Here is a 24321-nt window from a genome sequence, read left to right as displayed (position 1 = left end):
CCCCCGGCCCTCCTCATTGGGCCGCCCGAGGCCCGTTCAGTCTTCGGTTTTCCCTCCAACTCCTCCCGCCCTCTAGCCTAGCGCAGCGGCGTCCCAGGTTCTGATTGGCCACCGCGGCAACCTCCCCGGGGCCGGGTTGGTGGGCTGAGTGGCAGGGGCGGGAGCGCAGAGCACCAAGGGTAGGCTGTTCGCTTGCGGAGCGGCGGCCGCGGGAGGGGCGGGGAGGGGCGGGGGGAGGGGGGCTGGGAAAGTTGAGGCCGCGCTGCCGCCGGGTCTCCGGCCTTGAGGGCTCGGGCTCGCTGCGGCGGCGGTGGCCGCAAGAAGAGGCGGCGGGGGCGGGGGGAGAGGAGGGCCTGGGCCCGCGCTCCCCCAGCCCCAGAGGAGCAGGCGGCGGCCGCGGACGGAGAGATTCGCCCGGGCGGTCGGACACCCCTGCCGTACCCGCCTGGGATCATGACCCAGGCGGGGGTCGCCGCCGCCGCTGCCGCCGCGGCCGAGACCGCGCAGCCAGTGGGTGAGTGACTGCGGGAGGGGGCCGCTGACAGCCGGGGCGGGGGGCGGGGGCCGGGGCTGCGGGGGCGGCTCCGGGGGGCGGCTCCGGGCTCTGCTCCACCCACCCCCTCCCGGTCCCGGAGACTAGGGCTGCTCGGAGTGTGTCTCCTTCCTGGGGACCCCTGAGTGCGGAGCCCGGTGGGGTGCGAGCGTGGGCGGTGCACCTACCCCTCTTCTCCCCGGTCTCCGGCGCCCCGCGCCCCCTGGTGCCGGGCCGGTGGGGGACTAGCGCTGCGGCCCGGCTCCCAGATGCGCGCGGGGCGAGAGAGGCTCCACGCTGCCCTAGGTGCATAAAGAGCCGGGCATCAAGGTTCACACCGGATGGCCTTTGCCTGCCTCCTTCACCTTTTCCTGTCTCCTTCATCCCCACTTTATTCCTTGCTCTCTGAATTTCTTCGGACCCACTGGTCCGACTCATGAGACTTGCTTGTTAAGTCTCACCCCTACAGTCAGAGAGTTAGGCTTGCGTTTTCATTTCAGAAGCCTTTCTTTTCCTTTCTTAATAGGATCGGCACACAAGCATATGGCCAACTCTTGAAATCTGGCTCCATATTTCTGAAGAAATATTTCTGGACTCTTTTTCATGTTTCACATTTTGATCATTGGATTTTCCAATACTCACTGTCCTCTCCCCGCCCCACGGTTACGTTGGGATATGGCCGTACGAGTTTATTAACTTTGTCTGGAAATAAGAGACTACACAAACCTGTGTGTGTGTGTGTAATCCCAGCTAAGAGCTTCCAATTTACGTTCTCATAACATTAAGTAGGTATACTGACCTAACACTACCAAAAATAAGACAGTTGTGGCTAACTTAAGTTTGCATCAAGAAGAAGGTTGCTTACCTATAGACAAAGTACAGATTTCTTGAATAAACACTTAGGTGAGTAACATGGAACCTGAAGCATATCGGTACCTTTGCTTTTTCTTTAAAAACAAGTGAGCAAACAAACCAGCCTGCTTTTTGAAGGATCAACAGGCTGCCCTACTCTCTAATCATCTTATTGATTTTTACCTCTCACATAGGACACTTGTTCAATGTAGCACAGAGTTACTGTATGGGATACATTTGTTGTTTCCCTTTATTTGTAAAGGATTCTGAAGCAAAGTACTTGGTAATCATTGCATGTCTGTAACCAGAAATAGGATAATGTCTCCAGATACTATAAGAATGAATGCTTAATCTCACATTTTGATCTAGTCTAAGTAACATGGCTCTTGTATATGTAGGTATTATATTCTATCTATATTTAAAAGAGGAGTTTTGTAAAATCCAAACATGATTGCAGCCTAGAACATTCCTTAATATGAAAGCACTTCATTGCAGGGATATAAGGGCAGCATAGGATTGAAATATTTATTTTCTCAGTTAGTTGTCTATAGGACATCATGGAAATGTGAACCAGTCATGTAAGAGAAATTGATGGGTTACATTGTCAACAAGGGAAAAGAAACACTAAGGAAACAATGTTCAAGGTTAGAAGATAAACTTCAACAGGTAATCAGCTCAGAATTGTTACTTATAAACAGAGACTGAATTCAAGCTTAGGTCTTAACCATACCTGTCATCTTTTACTTTTCTAGCCTCAAGTCCAGTCGTTCTGAATCTGGACTGTAGAGTAGAATCACCTTGTATGCTTTTACATTATCATGTCCATGCCACTCCCTCCAAAGATTCTCATATTTATTTATTTATTTATTTATTTATTTATTTATTTATTTTTTATAAAAAAATTTTTTTTTTGCATTTATTTATTTTTGATAGAGAGAGACAGAGCACCAGTGGGGGAGGGGCAGACAGAGAAGGAGACACAGAATCTGAAGCAGGCTCCCGGCTCGGAGCTGCTAGCACAGAGCTCAACACGGGGTTCGAACTTACAAACCACAAGATCATGACCCAAGCCAAAGTCCGATGCTTAACCGACTGAACCCCCCCAGGCGCTCCTTTTTTTTATTTTTTAATGTTTATTTTTGAGAGAGAGACACACACAGAGTGTGAGCGGGGGAAGGGGAACATAGAGCAGAATCTGAAGCAGGCTCCAGGCTTCACGCTGTCAATACAGAGCCTGATGTGGGGCTCGAACTCAGACTGAGAAATCATGACCTAAGCCAAAGTTGGACACTTAACTGACTAAGCCACCCAGGTACTTTTGATATGGGGTGAGCCCTAGCCAAAAACAGTTTTTAAATTTCCCCAGGTGTTTCTATTTAGCAGTCATGGTTGATAACTACTGAGTCTAGAACAATGTCCAAGCTGCTAGGTTTGTGTTCCTGGCTCTGCTGAATCAGGCCTTCACTCATGTGTCCAGTTTTTACCCAGTGCTTCCAAACCTTTGGACCTCCTCATGGTCCCGCAACTCTGTAGTTCAGATCTCTTGCTTTTGTTAATGACATTGGTCATTCTTAGCACGTGGGCAGTCCTCCTTGTGCTCCTCCCCACCGTCAATAGTTCTAACTCTGCTTTTATAAAGGTTTTCCTAACAGCTCTCTCTAACTCTTAGCTATTTGTTCCCTTTGAACTTTTATGCCACATATTGTTAAAAAGACTCCCTTTGTGTTTAATTTTTTTTTTTTAACGTTTATTTATTTTTGAGACAGAGAGAGACAGAGCATGAACGGGGGAGGGGCAGAGAGAGAGGGAGACACAGAATCGGAAGCAGGCTCCGGGCTCTGAGCTGAGAGCCATCAGCTCAGAGCCCGACGCGGGGCTCGAACTCATGGACCACGAGATCATGACCTGAGCTGAAGTCGGACGCTTAACCGACTGAGCCACCCAGGCGCCCCAAGACTCCCTTTATGTTTATACCATATGGTGGTTTAATTGTATATGTGTTTTATTACTCTCAAGCTTAACAGCAAGGAGTACTTTACTTTTTGGCTCTTCTACAGTGATTTGCTAAGACTTGGATTGGTTTGCTTTGGAATCCTTCTGACACTGCTTGCAACCCTAGTTTCAGGTTTGATTCTGTCCCAGATGTTTGTGTTGTGGTAGCTTTCTCTCACCTTAACTTGCATTGAATTCATGTATGGATGTCAGTGTCTTCCATATCTTTTCCTGTTGTCTTCAGTAGGTTGGTTATTTTCTCCTCTGTGGCCCCATAACATCTTGTACTTATTTCTGGGATAATGCTGGTTATGTTGCCATAGTATGTGTTTATCTACCTTTTCTATCAGACTGCTCTCTAGAGCCTCCATGTTGAGCAACTCAATGAGGCATGTCTCATGTTGTATTCTTAATATCATTGCAGCATGGCAAAGTTAGAACCCCCCAAACATGGGAAGTGTGTTCTCTTTGTCCTTGTAATTTTTAATTTTTTTATTTTTTAAAGATTTTATTTTAAGTTTTATTTATTTTGAGAGAGAGAGAGTGCACACAGGTGCGAGCAGGGGAGGGGCAGAGAGAGAGAGAGAGAAAGAGAATCCCAAGCAGGCTGCATGCTGCTCAATCTCATGGTTTGTGAGATCATGACCTGAGCTGAAACCAAGAGTCTGAACTCAACCAACTGAGCTACCCAGACACCCCTAAAGATTTTATTTTTAAGTAATCTCTATACCCAACATTGGGCTTGAATTTACAACTCCAAGATCAAGAGTCACCTGCTCTACCTACTGAGCCAGCCAGGTACCCCCATCTTTGTAATTTTAGGACCCAACATAGCACTTGTCATTAGTAGGGACTAAATAAATGTTTGCTGAGTAAGTGACTGCCATGTTATATATTATGCAGAGATAGCCTTATACATCTTTAGCATAGGTTGATTTGACATGGGTTGATTTGCTATTAAATATTTTTATGACTTCTGTTATGGATTTGGTAAGGGTTAGTGGAATTTAAGTAATTATGGTTGTGGCAGATCCCTTAAACATGTAATCTTCCTTCCAATATGCATGGGGATGTATACCTTGAGTCTTTTACTCTGAGCTCTAGAGGTTCACTCTTGTTATCCAGAAAATATTTGCAGAACTCTCACTAAGAGAAAAGCTTTTAACTGTCCAGTTGGATAATTTTTCTTTTTCTCATTAAATTTTCCATATGAGTACAATTGCACTACTTCAGAAGGCCAGATCTTTTAATTAGATCAGTAGAGCATGATAAGTTGCTCCTATTAATGTGCTAATACTGTGTTTTAAATTCAGTTCATCAAGTATTTATTGAGTGCTTACCATGTGCCTAATAATCATAGGTGCTAAAGAGAATACAGAAATAGTAAAAAGTGGGGACTCAGCTCTTAAGTTTTTAGACTTACTGGAAGGATTGAGGAACACTGTTTCAAATAATTAAGGGACTGAACATGGTACATTAGATGCAGATTTAAACATAAATACCCCAAATCTAAGATGCAATGATTAACACTATGGAAAATTAAGAAAGACCAGACATTCTTTCAGTAGAATTTATTACTCCCATATACTGAGTACTAATTGTTGAGGATACAAATATGAAAGATGTGGTTTCTACCATTTAGAAGCCTTACAGGCTAGTGAGGAAAACCGGGAAGCATATAAAGTGTATTTCACGTTAAGATATTGTGAAGTATTATGTCAGGATGTTTGGGACTAACCTGTAGGCATCAGAGAAAGTTTCAAAGAGGAGAAGTTAGGAATTTTCAGTTGGAAGATTGATATGAACATTCCAGACGAACTAACAGGTACAAAAGCATGGAAATGAGAGGGATCGCTTCTTGAGTAAGGAGCTGCAAGTAGATTGGTATCAGTAGAAACTGGTATGTTAAAGAACGTGGACTTTGGAGTCGGATACGTGGCTTGCAAACTTTTATTACTGGTAGGAATAAAAGACCCTTGCAGGTCTTGTCTGTGTAGGGTAGCAGTAATCTAGTGGTAACTTCACTCTTAGTGTTAATACAGAGAGGTGCCCCAGGATTCTCTGGTTTCCATCTATGCTCCTGTGCCTCCCCTTTTAACTGTTGCCTGGCTGTGTGTGAAGCTCCAGATAGCCTTGCCTCACAGTTAATGAAGCCATTATTGTGTCCCCTGGTGAAAGCATCTTCACCTTAGCTACTGTAATTTCTTAAACAACAGAAGCCACAGGGAAGGGGACAAAGAGAAATTTGTGGTGTAACCATGAGACATACCACTTCTACCTCTACTCTGATTTCTCTTTGGTAATGAGCAATAGAAATTGCCTTTGGCTAACTTAAGCAGAAACTTTATGGATAGATTTATGGGTAGATATTGGCTAAGCTCACAGAAGTGAAGGAAGGCAGAATAATCCAGCCATAGAAAGGCCTGGGTACAGCATCTTCCAGGATCCCATGGGCCCATAGGGCTTACTGAGCCCCAGCGGCCTTTCTTCCTTGTGTGGTCTTATAGGTCAGCCCTGTGCCCACACCTCAGAGATAAGCCCATGTTTGATGGTCCTGTCAGACCTCAGAAATCAGGCAGAGAAGCTCTCCAAAGGAGAGCTTTTTGTTGCCAGAAAGCTAAAAAACAACAGATATTTCCTACAGTGTTCATTGGATTTGATAGTGTGGAGATCTTTTGCAAGCAGTTATGAATAAAAGCCAGATAATGGTGAAGAGTGGATGGGAAGTGAGGAAGAAGGGATGGTGAGTATAAACTACTGTTGAAGAAGCCTGATGGTTGGGAGGAAGAAAGAATGAGACCACAGGGAAGGAGTTACAAGATCAGGAAAAAAAAATTTTTTTTTTGCCTCTTAAATGAAAAGAAAAATTGAATAAGGATATATTTAAGTGGAAAAGCACTAACAGAGGAGCAGAGATTAATAATATACGAGCGAGAAGAGATATTACCTAATAAGATTACTAAGAAGTGAGAATGATAGAATCCAGAACAAAGGTAGAGAGTTTAGTGTTAGCTAGAAATATTAGGGAAGATTTTAGAGAGGAGGACAGAATTGCTTTAAAGGGTTAATAGTATTTGAATAAGCAGAGCAAAGTGGAAAGGTCACTTCAATAGGCAAATAGCATAGATTTAGCAAAATATGAACTAGCTGATAAAGAGCATAGGGAAGAACCTGTCTGTATTGGAGAGAAGGGTAGATGACATGATTAGCTTGATAGCCCTTCTCCTATGTGTATTGTATTAAGTGGAAGTGGATAAGTAAGACTGGCCAGTGAAAAGATGGTGTTAGGTAGAGCCATGAAAGCTAGGACCCAAGAGTTTGGATTTGATACTGGGAAAAATAGTACTGTAGATTCTGAAGCAGGAGTACCGTAACTTGGAAAGATTACTGAGGCACTGGCATATGAAACCTTTGAAGAAGAGGGGAAAGACTGGGAACTGAAAAGACTATTAAGACACATACTTGTGGGGCAACTGGGTGGCTCAGTTGCTTGAGTGTCCAACTCTTAATCATAGCTCAGGTCTTGATCTCAGGTTGTGAGTTCAAGCCCTGTGTTGGTCATGAAGCCTACTTGAAAAGAAAAGAAAAGAAAAGAAAAGAAAAGAAAAGAAAAGAAAAGAAAAGAAAAGAGCCAGACGTGTAAAACAGGGCCTAATCTGAGATTGTAGGAATAAACAAGAGGAGATGAACATTGTGAAAAGAATTGATAGGATTTGGGGAGAAATTTTGAAGATTAATTTTGGGTTTAGAGCCTGGGTAAAGTTTTGATGTCAGTGATAAAAATGGAGAAATTGGAAGCAGGTCTCTTAAGAGGCAAGGCAATTCAACATGTTGTAAAAACCTGTTAATTGGTTTTGAAATGAAATATTCTGAAGAGAACTTGTCTAACCAAAGGTTTGGGACAAGATCTGTGTTGAAAGTTGGCTTTATTATAAGAAATAAACAAATAAAACAAAACATAATGCCTTTTACACGGAAACAGTTTGAAACTTTGTAGAGAGAAAGCAAATAGAAAAGCAAATAGCATTGAGCCTTGGAAGTCAAAGTGAGAGACAAGGATTCATGTTAGAGAAGGAAAATGCATAATTGGGGAAGAGGAAGACAAATTGGGAGAAAAGGGAGACAACAGCAGCCTCCAGTCCTGCAGAGAGAAGAGGGAAGGCAGAGAAAAGATCTCTGGTGTGGGAAAGAGTAGTCCAGACCTCTAAAAAAGCAGTTTTGGTGGGCAGGGACAATCAGAAGACTGCTGCCATGGGTTTAGGAGGGATTGACCAATGCAGGAAAGTGAGAAGCTTCAGAGGAATAGTAGGAAAGAAACGGAATGATAGAAAAGGCAGTAAATTTTTGTTTAATAAGTTCCGATTTTGGAAGCAAAAGAGAAAATGGTTAAGGAGGAAATAAAGTGCTAGAGAGAAAGGAATCAAATATAGAGTCCTTCTCCATAGATGGAAGAGTTATCATTGGGATGTTCTGGAGGGCTGAAAGGATGCATGGGCAGAGTCTGTTATGATATATGTAGGATGCAGTGAAGGAAGTCTTACTGGATGACCTCTGTCTTCCCAGTGAATTAGGGGGGAAATGGAAAAAAGGCAACTATCATGTACTGAGCTCTTGCCATGTACCAGATACATTGCGTTATCCATTAAAGGTATTATTATATAAAATCATAACAGTTCTCCCAGAGGTTGGTGATAGTCTCTTAATTTTAAATGTGAAGATGCCAAGACTTCAAGGAATACTTATTTTATTTTACTGTTTTTAAAGTTTTGAAAATTTATTTATTTTTGAGAGAGAGCGTGTGTGTGTGTACGCATGTGCGAAAGCATGTGCAAGTGGGAGAGAGGCAGAGAGGGGGAGAGAGAGAATCCCAAGCAGGCTCCACGCTGTCAGCACAGAGCCTGACGTGGGGCTCAATCCCATGGACAGTGAGATCATGACCTATTTTATTTTTTAATGGAGGAACTTTTTTTAAAGTTTATTTCTTTTGAGAGAGAGAAGGAAAGCATGAATGGGGGAAGGGCAGAGAGAGAGAAGGGGAAAGAGAGAATCCCAAGCAGTCTCCATACCAACCAGCACAGAGCTGGATGCAGGGCTCCATCTCACAAACCATGAGATCATGACCTGAGCAGAAACCAAGAGTTGGACGCTTAACTGACTGAACCATGCAGGCACCCCTCAGACTTAAAAAAAAAAAAAAAAAAAAAAAAAAGATTATTTTATTTTTATAATGTTTATTTTTGAGAGAGCATAAACAAGGGAGGGGCAGAGAGAGAGGGAGAGAAAGGATCTGAAGCAGGCTCTGCACTGTCAGTGGAGAGCCTGACATGGGGCTCGAACCCATGAACCCAGAGATCATGACCTGAACGCTAGCCAGATGCTTAACCAACTGAGCCACCCAGACACCCCAGATTTTATTATTATTTTGACTTAAAAATTTTTATTTTAAGTAGGCTTTACCTCAATGCAGAGCCCAACATGGGGTTTGAACTCATGACCCTGAGATCAAGACCTGAGCTGAGGTCAAGAATCTAACACTTAACTGACTAAGCCACCCAGGTGCCCCTTATTATTTTTTTAAGTAATCTCTACACCCAGTGTGGGGCTCGAACCTACAACTCTGAGATCAAGAGTCACACACTCACTGACTGAGCCAGCCAGGCACCCCAGGGAATACTTATTTTAAAACCAAGTAGCTAGTAAATGTCAGCTTTTTGATTCTAGGTCTGATATCAAAGACTATTGCCATTCTCCTATACCATTCATTCATTAATTTGAGGTGACAGATACATGGGGTGTTAGTGATTATAGTGGCTGTGCTTCAGAATTACTTTTGGGGTCTAAAAAAATTCCTGCACCCTGCACCAGTCATTCATTCCTTCACCAACATACTTAAAAAAAAAAAAATTATTTATTTATTTAGAGAAAGTGCGAGTGGGAGAGGGGCAGAGACAGAAGGGAGAGAGAGAGAATCCCAAGCAGACTCCGCATTGTCAGTGCAGAGCCTGATGCGGGGTTGGAACCTATGAGCTATGAGATCATGACCTGAGTTGAAGTCAGACGTTTAACTGACTGAACCACCCAGGTGCCCCACCAACATACTTATTACCTACTATGTTATGGTTCTCCAGAGAAAGAGAATGAATAGAATATATATCACAAGAGGAGCCCAAAGCATCCTATAGCATCATATGGAGGTGGGAGGGAGGTGAGGGCTTGTGAAAAGGACACAGGAACAAGCCCAAAAGAGTGCCCAGTGGCCAAAGCTCGAATAATTTCAACAATAAAATAACTATAGCATTATATTTTAACCCAAAGGGTAAAATATTTCTTTGAGGCAATACTGATATAAATGAATTATTGAATAGACTACATCTTTTATGACTTCAGTATGATCTAAGTAATTTAATATAAGGATGTTTTATTTGTATAGTGAAAAAAATCTAGTTAAGTAACAGAATTAAAAATAGGAAAGTAAATATACATCTTTATTAACATTGAAAAGCTGGTAAAGGTGTCATCTAAAGGTCAAAAACACTGAGGAATTTATGAAAAATGCAAAGCATATGGAATCAGGTTGATGGCAAAACTATACAGTTTGGAGAAATTGCAACCCATTACAGACTTAAAGGGGAAACAGTAAGAAAGTGAGTTTTCCCAGTGCAATTCTGGAAAATCCCAAAGCTTAGAGACTTTGCAAAGTAGGAGGGGCTTGAGGTTGGTTGTCTTAGTCCATTCAAGCTGCTATAACAAAATATAGACTGGGTGGCTTATAAACAACAGAAATTTATTTCTCACAGTTTTGGAGGCTGAAGTCCAAATCATGGTGCCAGTATAGTTGGATTCTTCCAGGTTGTGTTCTACCTACTTCATGCTGTAACCCCTCACGTGGGGGAAGGGGTAAGCAAGCTCTCTGGGACAGCTTTTATAAGGGCACTAATCCCATTCATCAAGGCTTTGCCCTCATGACCTAATCATTTCCCAGAGGTCCTACCTCCTAATACCGTCACCTTAGGATTTAGGATTTCAACATAAGAATTTTGGGGGCTGGGGCGCCTGGGTGGCTCAGTCGGTTGAGCGGCCGACTTCAGCTCAGGTCATGATCTCGCGGCCCGTGAGTTCGAGCCCCGCGTCAGGCTATGTGCTGACAGCTCAGAGCCTGGAGCCTGTTTCAGATTCTGTGTCTCCCTCTCTCTGACCCTCCCCCGTTCATGCTCTGTCTCTCTCTGTCTCAAAAATAAATAAACGTTAAAAAAAAATTAAAAAAAAAAAAAAGAATTTTGGGGGGACACATTCAGACCATTGCAGTGGTCAAAGGTAATTAATTAGCAGACTTCAGAACAGCTGTGATGGGACCAATTACAATACCTAATTACAGTTTTTCCTCACAGGCTAAAGTAGTAGAACATATTTATATAAATTGAGGGCATCTGCATCCTGGGCTTTAGGACCAGAGAGAGAATCAGGGCTATATTTTAGAGAACTTCCAGTTGTCACTGTGAATGTAGAGCTCCTTCCTTCAGAAGCCACCCATCTAGCTGTTCACCTCCTCCATCCATGTATGATACTTTTGATAGCCAGAACTTTTATGATTAGCATGCACATTCATGGCAGGGAGAAGAGTGATTTTTCACATATATTAAAGCATTGGTTCTTAGTGGTAAAAACACATTAAAATCACCTAGGGAGCTTTCTTTAAAAGGATAATTTCTACAGTGCATCCAGAATTGAAAACTACTATGCTGGGGAAACCAACTTTATCTGCCAATTCACTTAACGAATTCTCACTAAATATTTAAGGAAAACCAATAGGATGAAAGAGTGACATCAAGCCGAACAAAAAGAGGAATTGATTTTTGAGAAAACAAATTGAATGTAATCGACAAAAGATAACATTTTTGTTAAAAAAAATTCTAAAAAATTTGAGAGCATGTGATTTCCATAAGATAGCAATGGGTGCTATGAAAAAGAACAAAAAAGTTTTTGGAAATTAGAAACATGTTTTCTGAAATACAAACTTCAACAGCAGGCTGAATAGCAACATGGTTGTAATATATGACTAATGAACCAGATAATCAAACCAAGGAATTCTTCTAAAATATGGTATGGGGCACCTGGGTGGCTCAATCTCTTGAGTGTCAACTTTGGCTCAGGTCATGATCTCACGGTTCATGAGTTTGAGCCCCACATGGGGCTCACTGCTGTCAGCCTGTCAGCACAGAGTCCACTTTGGATCTTCTGTCCCTCTCTCTCTGCCCCTCCCCTGCTTGCACTCTCCCCAAAATAAAATATATTTTAAAAATAAAAATATTTTAAAAATATGGTACAAAAAGACAAGAAAATTATGAGCTGTTGGACATGCAGGATAAATCAAGGAGGAGAACTAACCACTGGAGCCAAAATTCTACACAGTTTCAGTAAGTATGGCATGGGAGATGGGCAGTGGGCAGTTGGTGGGTAAGAAATAGAGTATTTTAAAACTTCTGTAATGGGGCGCCAAGGTGGCTCAGTCAGTTGAGCATCTGACTGTGGCTCAGATCATGATCTCACAGTCTGTGAGTTCGAGCCCTGCAACAGGCTCTCTGCTGTCAGCACAGAACCCACTTCAGATCCTCTGTCCCCCTCTCTCTCTCTCCCCTCCCCCTCTTGCATGTGTGCTCTCTCTCTCTCTTATTAAAAAATTAAGCATTAAAAAAAACCTTTTGTAATGAGAGGGGAGGAGACCATAGATACTGTTTTTAAGAAGAAGAAAATTTATTTAAGTTGTAATATGAAGATAGGTTATCAATAAGCAATTCCTTTTCTCTCAGCTTTGCATTTCTTTGTGTGTCACTTTCATCCTCACACTGGCTTCTTTTTTTGCATGATGTCTGTAATGTCCATATTTGGAATTCTATGCATTCTCTTTAAAGTGGAAAAGGAAAGAGGATAGCTACCCATAACGTCAAGGAAAAGTCCTGAAGTTTGCTATATTTGTACCAATCTGAGACCAGTCACTGTGCCCCCAAAAAAGTCATTTGCCGAGACTTGCCAAGGTCCGCCACCAAAGCACAAAGCCTGGTTTAGGGGTACATACCTAGGTGAAAAATCAGGGAGTTCCATGAAGTGGAGAGGAGAAAATATCAAATGTCCACTGTAGTGTGTTTCTTAGAATTGCTAGGGAAATTCATAAATTGAACGGATGAAAGAGGAAAAAAGGTGTTGAGGAAAATAAGAAACAAAAAAATCAGGCAAGGAAAAGTAAAAAAGCATAGGTGGGAGGAGAGAGAAGAGAATATGACCACATGGGACAATATTTACAATAAATGTGACTGGAATAAATCCTCTCTTGTTTTTCTTTTCTTTCTTTTTTTTTTTTAAGGCTCTTAGATTGTGTAGAACCAAATCTCCAGATTTGTGTTATGTCAGACAAATATAAAACAAAATAATGTAGACAGTTTAAAAATAAAATACACATGTACATGCCCCAGGCAATTGTTGAATATATTTCAAAGAGCAAACATTTTCTTTTAAAAATACTTATATAATGTTATACCTAAGTAGGTAATAATATATTCTTCTTAAATACTCATTTAAAAAAAGTAGGGAGGGGTGACTGGGTGGCTTCGTCTGTTGAGCATCCAACTTTGGCTCAGGTTACATGATCACGGTTCATGAGTTTGAACCCCACATTGGACTTGCTGCCATCAGCGTGGAGCCTGCTTCGGATCCTCTGTTCCCTTCTCTCTGTCCCTCGCCCGCTTGCACTCTCTCTCTCAAAAATAAATAAACATTAAAAAAGGTAATAAAAACTTTCTGAAAGGAGGGGTGTGACACCTGGCTGACTCATTTGTTAGAGTGTGCAGCTCTTGATTGCTGGGTTGTGAGTTTGAACCCCATGTTGGGTGTAGAGATTACTTAAAAGACAAATACTCATGTAACACTTAATAAAAATATATCATGTAAGAGGGCTATAAAAAATCTCAAATTCTAAAAATTTGACACTTCAAAAAATTTTTATTTTTAACATTTTTTTAAATGTTTATTTATTTTTGAGAGAGAGAGAGTGCATGAGCTGAGGAGGGACAGGGAGAGACAGACAGAATCTGAAGCAGGCTCCAGGCTCTGAACTGTCAGCACAGAGCCTGACGCTGGGTCTGAGATCATGATCTGAGCTGAAGTCAGACTTCCAGCCGACTGAACCAGCCAGGCGCCGCCTCCCTACCCCCACCCCCCCACCCCCCCCCGCCCCAAATTTTATTTATTTACGTAATCTCTACATCCAACGTGGGGCTCAAACTCACAACCCAAAGAAGATCAAGAGTTGCATGCTTCACCGACTGAGCCAGCCAGGCTCCCCTAAAAATCAGATACTATTTATTGCCAGTCATAATGCAGGGAAACAGCACGTGTGCGTGCACGCACGCGCGCGCACACACACACACACACACACACACACACACACACACAAATTAACAAAATGGGAACCAAAAAAGAAATATAACTACTTGGAAAGTTTTTTGTTTCCACTCAAGTCAGAGGAAATAAAAGTTGAAATTACAAGGAAGAAAAAGTCAAGATAATGAAAAGCTAATCACAGAAAAAGAAATATAAATGATTCATAACATATGAAAGGGTATTCAGCCTCATGAGTTATCAAGGAGATGCAAGTTAAGCAATAAGATATCTTTTGCCTTTTGGGATGAGAAAAGCTTAAGAGATGTTGATTGCAGCCTTTTTTTCCAGGATTGTTTTTAATAGCAAAAATAGTAAAAGGGAAAGAGAAAAAATGAGTATTGATCAATGGGGAACAGCTAAATAAATTATGGCTCCATGCTGCATAACACTATGTAGGTATTAAAAGAATAAGGTAAATTAATATGTACTTACCTGGAAAGATGTTCATAATGAATTTCTAGGTAAAAAGCATGTTTCAGGGTGACAGCATGATTTCATTTTTATAAAAAATTTATGTGCATATGATAATATAAATATACATTATATATATTATATATAATATTATATACATATTATGTTATAATGTGTATATTATATGTATTTATATGTATATATATGTATATGTATGTATACATATATATGTATACATGTATGTATATTATAATATGTATATAATGTGTATATAATATGTATATATATTATATTATATATGTATATGTAATAACTCTGTAGAAAGATAAAGAAAATTGGTGTCAAATTGATTCCCAACTAGGGGAGAATAAAACTGAATAGGTGATAGTGGGTACTCTAATTTTTCTCCCCCCGAAAAAGGGATGTAGTTACAGATAATATTTACTTTCTTGGTTTTCAGTATAGTATTTATTTTTTATTTTTTTAAATTTAATTTTAGAGCACATGAGTGGGAGAGAGGGGCAGAGAGAAAAAGAGAATCTTAAGCAGCCTCCATGTTCAGCCCCGAACCCAATGTGGGGCTTTGATCCCACGACTCTGGGGTCATGACCTGAACTGAAATCAGGAGTCTGACGCTTAACTGACTGAGCCACCCAGGCACCCCTCAGTATAGTAATTTAAGACATAATTTAAAATTTAACTGAAACTACATATTATTTAGGAATCAATGACTATTGAAAATACCACATATTAAAATCTATGGGCTGTCCTTGAGGAAATATTATAGTCTTAAATACATTTATTAGGAAGACTGAAAAGCAATTCATATTGTAGAAGAAAAAATGCATTCAGGTAGCAAAAGATTAAAATTCTGTATGAGGATATACAGTAAGTATTTCTTGTACCCTTTTCCCCATTCCCCTCTTCAAAGGCGATCCTTCCAGAGAAATTCTGTGCATTTGTCAACATACACATTTATGTTCTCCTCCCCATCCCAAAGGATAGGTATTATATATGTTTGTAATTTTTTAAGTTAAAAAATATATATACTTATATAAGTATACACATATGTACATTTATACATATGCATATTTACATGTACATATATACATATGTGCGCATGTATGTGTACATATGTATAGTTTGCTAGTGCTGCCATAAAATACCACAGACTTGGTGGTTTAAACAAGAAATGTTTATTTTCTTACAGTTCTGGAGTCTGGAAGTCCAAGATCAAGGTGTCAGCAGGTTTTTAAAAAAAAATTTTTTTTTTTTAATGTTTATTTATTTTTGAGACAGAGAGAGACAGAGCATGAATGGCAGAGGGTCAGAGAGAGAGGGAGACACAGAATCTAGAGCAGGGTCCAGGCTCTGAGCTGTCAGCACAGAGCCCGACGCGGGGCTCGAATTCACAGACCATGAGATCATGACCTGAGCCGAAGTCGGAAGCTCAACCAACTGAGCCACCCAGGCGCCCCTTTTTTTTTCATTTTTTAAAAAATGTTTTTATTTTATTTTTGAAACAGAGACAGAGCATGAGCGGGGAGGGGCAGAGAGGGAGACATAGAATCTGAAGCAGGCTCCAGGCTCTAAGCTGTCAGCACAGAGCCCAATGCGGGGCTCAGACTCACCAACCATGAGATCATGACCTGAGCTGAAGTCAGACGCTTAACCGACTGAGCCACCCAAGTGCCCAAGGTGTCAGCAGGTTTGATTTCTTCTGAGGCCTCTCATCTTGGCTTGTCGATAGTTGCCTTCTTGTGGTATCCTCATGTGGCAGTTCTCATGTCTGTGTGGTCTGTGTTTTAATCTCATTTTCTTATAAGGACACCAGGCAGGGGTGCCTGGGTGGATCAGTCGGTTAAGCATCTGACTCTTGATTTCTGATCAGGTCATGATCTCACAGTTCGTGAGTTTGAGCCCGGTATCAGACTCCATGCTGACTGTGAGGAGCCTGCTTGGGGTTCTCTCTCCCTCTCTCTCTGCCCCTCCCCTGCTCATGCTTCTTTCTCAAAATAAATAAATAAATGTTTTTAAAAAAGGATACCAGGGGCACCTGGGTGGCTCAGTAGATTAACTGTCTGACTTCAGCTCAGGTCATGATCTCACGGCTTGTGGATTCAAGCCCTGTGTCAGGCTCTGTGTTGACAGCTCAGAGCCTGAGCCTGCTTTGGATTCTGTGTCTCCCTCTCTCTGTCCCTCCCCTACTTACACTCTGTGTGTGTGTGTGTGTGTGTGTGTGTGTGTGTGTGTGTGTGATAAATAAACGTTAAAAAAAAAAAAAAAGACACCAGTCAGATTAGGGCCCACCCTAATGACCCATTTAAAAAGATTTTATTTTAGGGCACTTGGGTGGCTCAGGTTAAGTGTCCAACTTCAGCTCAGGTCATAATCTCACAATTTGTGAGTTCGAGGCCTGTGTTTGGCTCTGTGTTGACAGCTCAGAGCCCGGGTACCCCTCTAATGACCCATTTTAACTTAATTACCTTTTTAAAGGCTTTATCTCTAAATACAGTCACATTCCAGAGTACTGGGGGTTAGGACGTCACCGTATGAATTTGGAGGAGACACAATACAGCCCATTTTATAATCATATATATTATATATTTTATATATATAATATATATACACATACATATATATTGTACATATATACATACATTTATATTATACATATGTGTACATACATATACATATATTTGGATTGAATGTTTAGGTATTATGATTCAATCTTTTATTTTTCAAGTTTATTTATGTTGAGAGAGAGCACGTGTGCACAAGCGAACATGAGCAGGGGAGGGGCAGAGAGAGAAGGAAAGAGAGAATCCTGTGCTGTTAGAGCGTGGAGCCCAAAGTGGGACTTGAACCCACGGGCTGTGAGATCATGACCTGAGCCGAAACCAAGAGTCGGACACCTGACCAAATGAGCCACCCAGTTGCCCCTCAATCTATTTTAGATTGAACCATCTGAAATTGTAGTTTCTAGAGGCAGAAAAAGTCAAATATGGGCAATTTCAGATGATTCAACATAATACTGTAACATATTTAATCATTCTTTTTTTTTTTTTTAATTGTTCTTTTGATGAGCCTTTAGGGTGTTTCCTTGTCCTTTGCTACTTGAAACAATTTTATAATGAATATCCTTGAATAAATGTCCTGTTGCACATACATGAATATGACTTGTAGAGTAAATTTCTAGGAGTTATTACATCAGAGAGGTACATATTTCTGTGGACCAGATGTGGGTCCACAGTGTGTTAGGAGGAGCTGGTCTGGGCACTCTCCCTTAGGCTTTCCATCACGGGCAGGACTACCTCAGCAGAAAGAGACTGGGCCCTAAAGACAGAGGCAGAAGTTGGGGGTGGGGGAGAGAATGTAAGAGACAGTGTGGGGAGAGGCATTACCTGCATCAGAGGAACTGTACTGAGATATTCTCAATGGATTGTTTGTGACTAAAAATAACTAGAGGATTTGTATCATATAGTCGTGATCAGTAGAGTCATGGGATCCACCCTAAATTTATCCAAGGAGCAGGATCACCCATGGAAGAGGTTTGAACTGAGAGTGGAAGGTATTTTGTACTATTTACATTTTATGTGTCCTACTCCTTCAGCGTAATAGTATGTACTAGTATGTATGTAGTATGTACGTAGGTAATTGCTTGGACTTATGTAGAGAAAATGTCTGGAATTGATACCACCAGACTGTTAAAAGCGGAGGGACATTGGTACTTCATACACATCTCTGCTGTTTAAAATTTTTACAGAAGTTATTTTTGCAATTGAATTTTTAAAAACTTAATAATGGAATTTAGTTATATATTCTTAACCAGGAGTATTTATAGCTTGTATGGGAAGAGCAAAGGAAGGGTAAGAGTCTGACAAATTCTAAACTGTCCACAGTGGGTATTCCTGGAAAGCATGATAGTAGAGCTGAGGAACTTTTCCATTTAACTTTATATATTTCTGTATTCCTTGAAAATAATTTTTATGCAAATTGGTTACTGTGTAGTTCGTAAGTAAAAATTTAAAATCTTTGGCTTATTTCTTTTTCTTGAGATATGGTTTGACCCAACTTCACAGTGAAGGCTCCAGTGGCAGGACTTCCTTAATTTCCTTTTTGTATATATGACATAGTATCTCCAGGTTGGCATTTAGGAACCACCCTGACTGATAGCTCCAAGCAGGATGATGATGCGATTCACAGGAAGGAGCCAGCAATGTTGTTAAAGGATGTAGGATTTCTGTAATGGCAAAGGAAATTAGGACTTCTGATAGCAGTTATAGAAAGCAGAAGACAGCACAGCACACTCATAAATACGTCCTCAAGTGCCTGCCGAGATGGAAAGCTGCTGCTAAAACCAAACATTATGAGGAAGGATTCTTTGGGCTATGAAGAGTACCCCTGTGCTATCCCTGAACTCTAGAATACAGATGTGCCAGATTTCATGAGTTGAACCAGGTAGACAAGTAATAGGATGTTCTAGGTAGAGGATTATTAACCTAAAATATAGTAAAGATGATAAATGCACATAATGGTTCATATAGCAAAATACAGAGAGCAAAGATGCCTACAGCATTAAATAAGATAGAAATTAGAATGTACACATCCATGATGTTAAATATAAAACTATAATCACAATTTTGTATATTTAATGATAGAGAAATGCTCACCTTAAGTAAAATGCAGAATACAAAGTTACTTATGGTTTAACATTTGTAAAGTGCATACAAAAAAGAATTACAAAATCCACGAGAATGTCAATGATGATTCTTGTGTATTCTGGTTGGGTGATGTGATTGAGAGTAGTTTCATTTTTATCTTTATGTTTGGCTTTTCTAGGTATGTATTACTTTTACTATAAGGAAAACCTGTTATAAAGTGTTAAATAAGCATATAAAATGATATTTATTTTAATTATACTAATGGTATAAATGGCTGCAATCCAGACCAGGGATATAAGCTTAGTTGTGTCATTATTTTCATGATTCATACTCTAGTTCAGTGGGTTAAAGCGTTTTGATTGGCGAGAACTAAGGATTTACTAGAGGTCTCAAATAAAGACATAGAACACATTTGAAAAACTGCCTATCTGTGTTCATCTTCCATAAACATTTTGAATCATTGTAAAATACTTAGGAATGCGTTAAGCAGCAAAAAACCAGAATTAAGTGTAGAGGTTGAAAAGATTTTCCTCAAACCATGGACAAATATGTTTAAACAATGTGCCATAAAATGTTTTCAACTAAGACATTTTAATTCTAATTCGAAATTTGATGATAAGAATTAGGTTTTTCTCTTCATGATATCTAAAGACACAATTCATTTTATGTTATTATATTTATTAAAAATTTTTTAAGTTTATTTATTTTGATAGAGAACACGCATGAGCAGGGGAGAGGCAGAGAGAGAGGGAGAGAGCAAGAAACTCAAGTGGGCTTTGTACTGTCAGTGCAGAGTCCAGTGTGTGGCTCAAACTCACCAACTGTGAGGGCATGACCTGAGCTGAAACCAAGAGTTGGGCACTTAACCGACGAGTGCCCCAAGACACAATTTAAATTAATCTTTACCATTAATTTGCTTCTTGGTGGAAAGAAAACACAATTTGCCCCTGAACAGTGAGACCTAGTTTTGTTTTATTTTGTTTTTATTTTATTTTATTTTATTTTATTTTATTTTATTTTATTTTATTTTATTTTATTTTATTTCATTTCATTTCATTTCATTTCATTTCATTTCATTTCATTTCAGTTTAAGTTTATTTTAAGAAAGAGGGGAAGGGCACAGAGAGAGAGAACCCCAAGCAGTCTCTCCAATGTCAGCATGGAGCCCATGCTTGATCTCACCAGCCGTGAAATCATGACCTGAGCTGAAACGAAGAGTTGGATGCTTAACCGACTGAGCCACCCAGGCGCCTCTAGACCTAGTTTTTTAAAAAAATAAGTGCTAGTACTTATTTTCGGTAGCTTCACATTTTCTCTGTATTAGGAAAATTGGGGATGATTGGTAGCTAAATAGAATTTTATGTTGAAAGAAAACAGATGTATAAACTGATGAAAAAGATGAATGGGTAGAGAATTTCAGATTACCCAAAGAGACATCAAAAAATTTCTTTTTTTTTTTTTCAAGGATGATTGAGATACAATTCACATACCATAAAGTTTACATATTTAAAGTGAAATTTAGTGGGTTTTGGTATATTTGTAGACTTGTGCAACTATCACCACAGTATAATTTTAGAACGTTCATCATCCCCAAAAGAACACAGACCTCCCACCTAACCCCCCTCATTTTCCTCAGGCCTGGCAACCACCAGTTTACTTTCAGTCTCTATAAATTTTCATGTTCCAGAACTTAAAGTAGATGGGATCATACAATATGCAGTCTTCTGTGACTGGTTTCTTTCACATTGCATAATGCTTTCAAAGTTCATCCATGCTGTAGCATGTATCAGTACTTCATTCCTTTTTATTGCTGAATTATATTCTGTTGTGTGAATATACCACAATTTATCCCTTCTTAGTTGATATACATTTGGGTTGTTTTCCTTTTTTGGCTATTATGAATACTCCTGCTATGAACATTCATGTGCAAGTTTTTGTGCGTGAACACTTGTTTTGAGTTCTCTGGATTATATCTCTAGGAGTAGAAATGCTTGGTCATATGTTAACTCTATGTGTAACATTTTGAGGAACTGCCAGATTGTTCCAAAGTGGCTGTACCATTTTTTTTTAGTTCCACCAGCCATATATGAGGCTTCTAATTTCTCCACATCCTCACCAACACATGTTATTATCTCTTTTATTTTAGCCTTCCCAGCAGGTATGAGGTCATATCTCACATGGTTTTTATTTATATTTTCCTAATGGCTAATGATGTTGAACATCTTTTCATGTGTTTATTGGGCATTTGTATATCTTCCTTAGAGAAATGTCTATTCAGATGCTTTGCCCATTTTTAAAACAAGTTTATTTTGAGAGCGAGAGAGAGAGAAAGCGCAAGCAGGGTAGGGGCAGCGAGAGAATCCCAAGCAGGCTCTGTGCTGTCGGCTGGGTGCCCAAGGCAGGGCTCCATCTCAAGAATTGTGAAATCATGACCTTAGCCCAAACCAAGAGTCAGACACTTAACCAACTGAGCCACACAGGCACCCCTCCCCCATTTTTAAATTAGGTTGTCTTTTAATTATTGAGTTGTAAGAGTTCCTTACATATTGTATATGCATTTCCCTTATTAGATATTTGTAAATATTTTCTCTCATTCTGTGGGTTATCTTTTCACTTTCTTGATGGTGTCCTCTGACCATAAACATTTAAAATTTTGAAATCTAATATATCTATATTTTTCTTTTGTTGCTGGTGCTTTTCATTTTGTATCTAAGAGTTTTAAAGTGTTCGCTATAATGTTGAACTGTGATATGATTCTCTCTGAGTTAATTTTTGTATGTGTTATGAGATAGGGGTCTAACTGCATTCATTTGCATGTGAGTAGCCCATTACCCTGGCATCATTTGTTGAAGACTGTTCTTTCTCCCATTGAATGGTTTTGGCATCCTTGTCAAAAACCAGTTGGCCACAAATTTAAGGGTTTATTTATTGGCTCTTAATTCAATTCCATTGATCTATGTGTCTTTCTTTATGCGAGTACCACACTGTCTTGATTAATGTAACTTGGTAGTAATTTTTAATATTGTGAGCTGTCTTTATTCTTTTCAGTCTTTCTAAACAGTACTGACAGGGGCGCCTGGATGGCTCAGTCGGTTAGGCGTCCAACTTCACCTCAAGTCATGATCTCGCGGTTTGTGGGTTTGAGCCCTGCGTTGGGCTCTGTGCTGACAGCTCAGAGCCTGGAGCCTGCTTCGGATTCTGTGTCTCATTCTTTCTCTGCCCTTGCCCCACTTGTGCTCTGTCTCTCAAAAATAAATAAATGTAAAAAAAAAATTTTTTACACGGTTCTGACAGTAGGCTTCCACTTTAAACATTTAGCACCTGTCTAAAGCAGATTATTTGAATATTTTGTTTTATGAAAAACCTATAAATCCAATTGCTTTTTATTTGCATATGGCTTCTGATTGATGTTTTTGTTTTCTTATGAGCAGGAGCCATATGAGAAAATAAGTTTTTTGGGCTAGATATTATCACTTAACGTATGTCCAGGACAATAAGATATATATTGAAATGGAAGGAATATAATAGTTGAAGACATGGTTTTGCTAAAATGTACGATAGTGTGTTTGCTTTGCTTTTTTTTTTTTTTTTTTTTTTCAGGGGGTGGCAGAGGTGGGGAATCACTATGAAAATAGTTAAGGACTTGGGATCTGGAGTCAGATAGTAGTAAGTTGGAATCCTGCCTCACTATTTATTAGCTGTGTGGCTGTGGACAAATTACTAAATTATTTTAATACCACTTTATAAATTAGTGAATATCAGATTAGACTCTGTGTATAAAATAATTATATAATGTGTACAGATAATTATATAATTATGTGTCTTAAAATGATTTTTAAAAAGTGTCTACCACCATGGGGCACCTGGGTGGCTCAGTCAGTTAAGTGTCCAACTCTTGATTTCAGCCCAGATCATGATCTAATGTGTGTTCAAGCCCCACATTGGGCTCTGTGCTGACAGCGCATAGCCTGCTTGGGATTCTCTCTCTCTCTCTCTCTCTCTCTCTCTCTGCCGCTCCCCTGCTTGATCTCTCTTTCTCTCTCTCAAAATAAATAAACATTAAAAAAAATTTTTTTAAAGTGTTTACCAACAGAGCATTGATTAATCTGGAGATGTCAAGCATTTTCTATTCATAGCAAAATTTTTTGCTTTTGTCTTCATTTTTTGTTTGTATTTACTATTAAGATATAATTCACATGTCACAAAACTCACCCTTTTAAAGTTTAGAATTCAGTGATTTTTAGCATATTTACAAAGTTGCATAGTCATCTCCATACAAGAACATCATCCCCCAAAGAAACCCATACCCATTAGCTGTCACTCTTGATTCCCTCTCTCCACTCCTAAAAGCACTAAACTGCTTTCTGTCTCTGTGGATTTGCCTGTTCTGGACATTTTGTATAAATGGAATATGTGACCTTTTGTGTCAGGCTTCTTTCATTTCCATGTTTTCAAGGATTACCATGCTGTAGCATGTATCATTACTCCATATCTTTTTATTGCTGAATAACATTGCCTTGTGTGGACATAGCACATTTTACTTATCCATTCATCATTCACATGGACCTTTGGCTTGTTTCAACTCACTGGCTGTTACAAATATTTCTGCAACAGACATACGTGCACAAGTTTTTGTGTGAACGTGTGTTTTCAGTTTTTTGGGGTGTATACCTAGGTGGCATTGCTGGATCATAGAGTGACTCTGTGTTGTAACTATTTGAGGAATTGCCAACCTGTTTTCCCAAGTGACTATACCATTATACATTATACATTCCCACCAGCAATGTATGAGGAAATAGCACACTTTTGATAAACATATTTTTTCCAGCTTTATTGAGGTTTGATTGACAAATAGATACTGTATGTACTTAAGGTATACAACATGATATTTTGGTATGTGTATACATTGTGAAATGATTACCACAGCTGACCTAATTAACATATCAATCCACTCACATAGTTACTTTTCGTGGTAAGAACAAAAGATTTTAAGATATTCTCTCTTAGAAAATTGCAAATATACAATAAATTATTATTAACTGTAGTCATCATACTGTACATTAGGTCTCCAGAACCTATTCATCTTATAACTGAATGTCTGTACCCTTTGATCAACCTCTTCCATTTCCCCTATGTCTTAGCCACTGGTAACTACCATTATGCCCACTATTACCATGAGTCCAACTTTTTTAGTTTCCACATATTAGTGTGATTATGCAATATTTGTCTTTCTGCATCTGGCTTATTTCACTTAACATAATGTCCTCCAGGTTAATTCATGTTGTCACAGATATCAGGATTTCCTTCTTTTTAGAGGTGAATATTCCATTATGTACATGTATTTGTCTATAAAATATATACATGTGTATATATGTAAATATATATTTATATATTTCATTATATATGTGTGTGTGTGTGTGTGTGTGTGTGTGTGTG

General features: G+C 39.6%; 1 protein-coding gene across 1 annotated transcript in view; it reads left to right on the top strand.

Moving 5' to 3' along the window:
- Positions 1 to 244: 244 nt before the first annotated feature.
- The window catches only part of USF3 (upstream transcription factor family member 3), a 57538-nt gene continuing 33461 nt past the window's right edge, over positions 245 to 24321 (top strand). The window contains exon 1 of the mRNA XM_042998800.1: positions 245 to 514. The gene's annotated coding sequence lies outside the window, so the exon portion shown is untranslated. The remainder of the gene's footprint in view (positions 515 to 24321) is intronic.

Source organism: Panthera tigris, chromosome C2 (genome assembly GCF_018350195.1).
Source record: "Panthera tigris isolate Pti1 chromosome C2, P.tigris_Pti1_mat1.1, whole genome shotgun sequence".
Lineage (NCBI taxonomy): Eukaryota > Metazoa > Chordata > Mammalia > Carnivora > Felidae > Panthera > Panthera tigris.
This window is presented reverse-complemented; position numbering and strand designations above follow the sequence as displayed.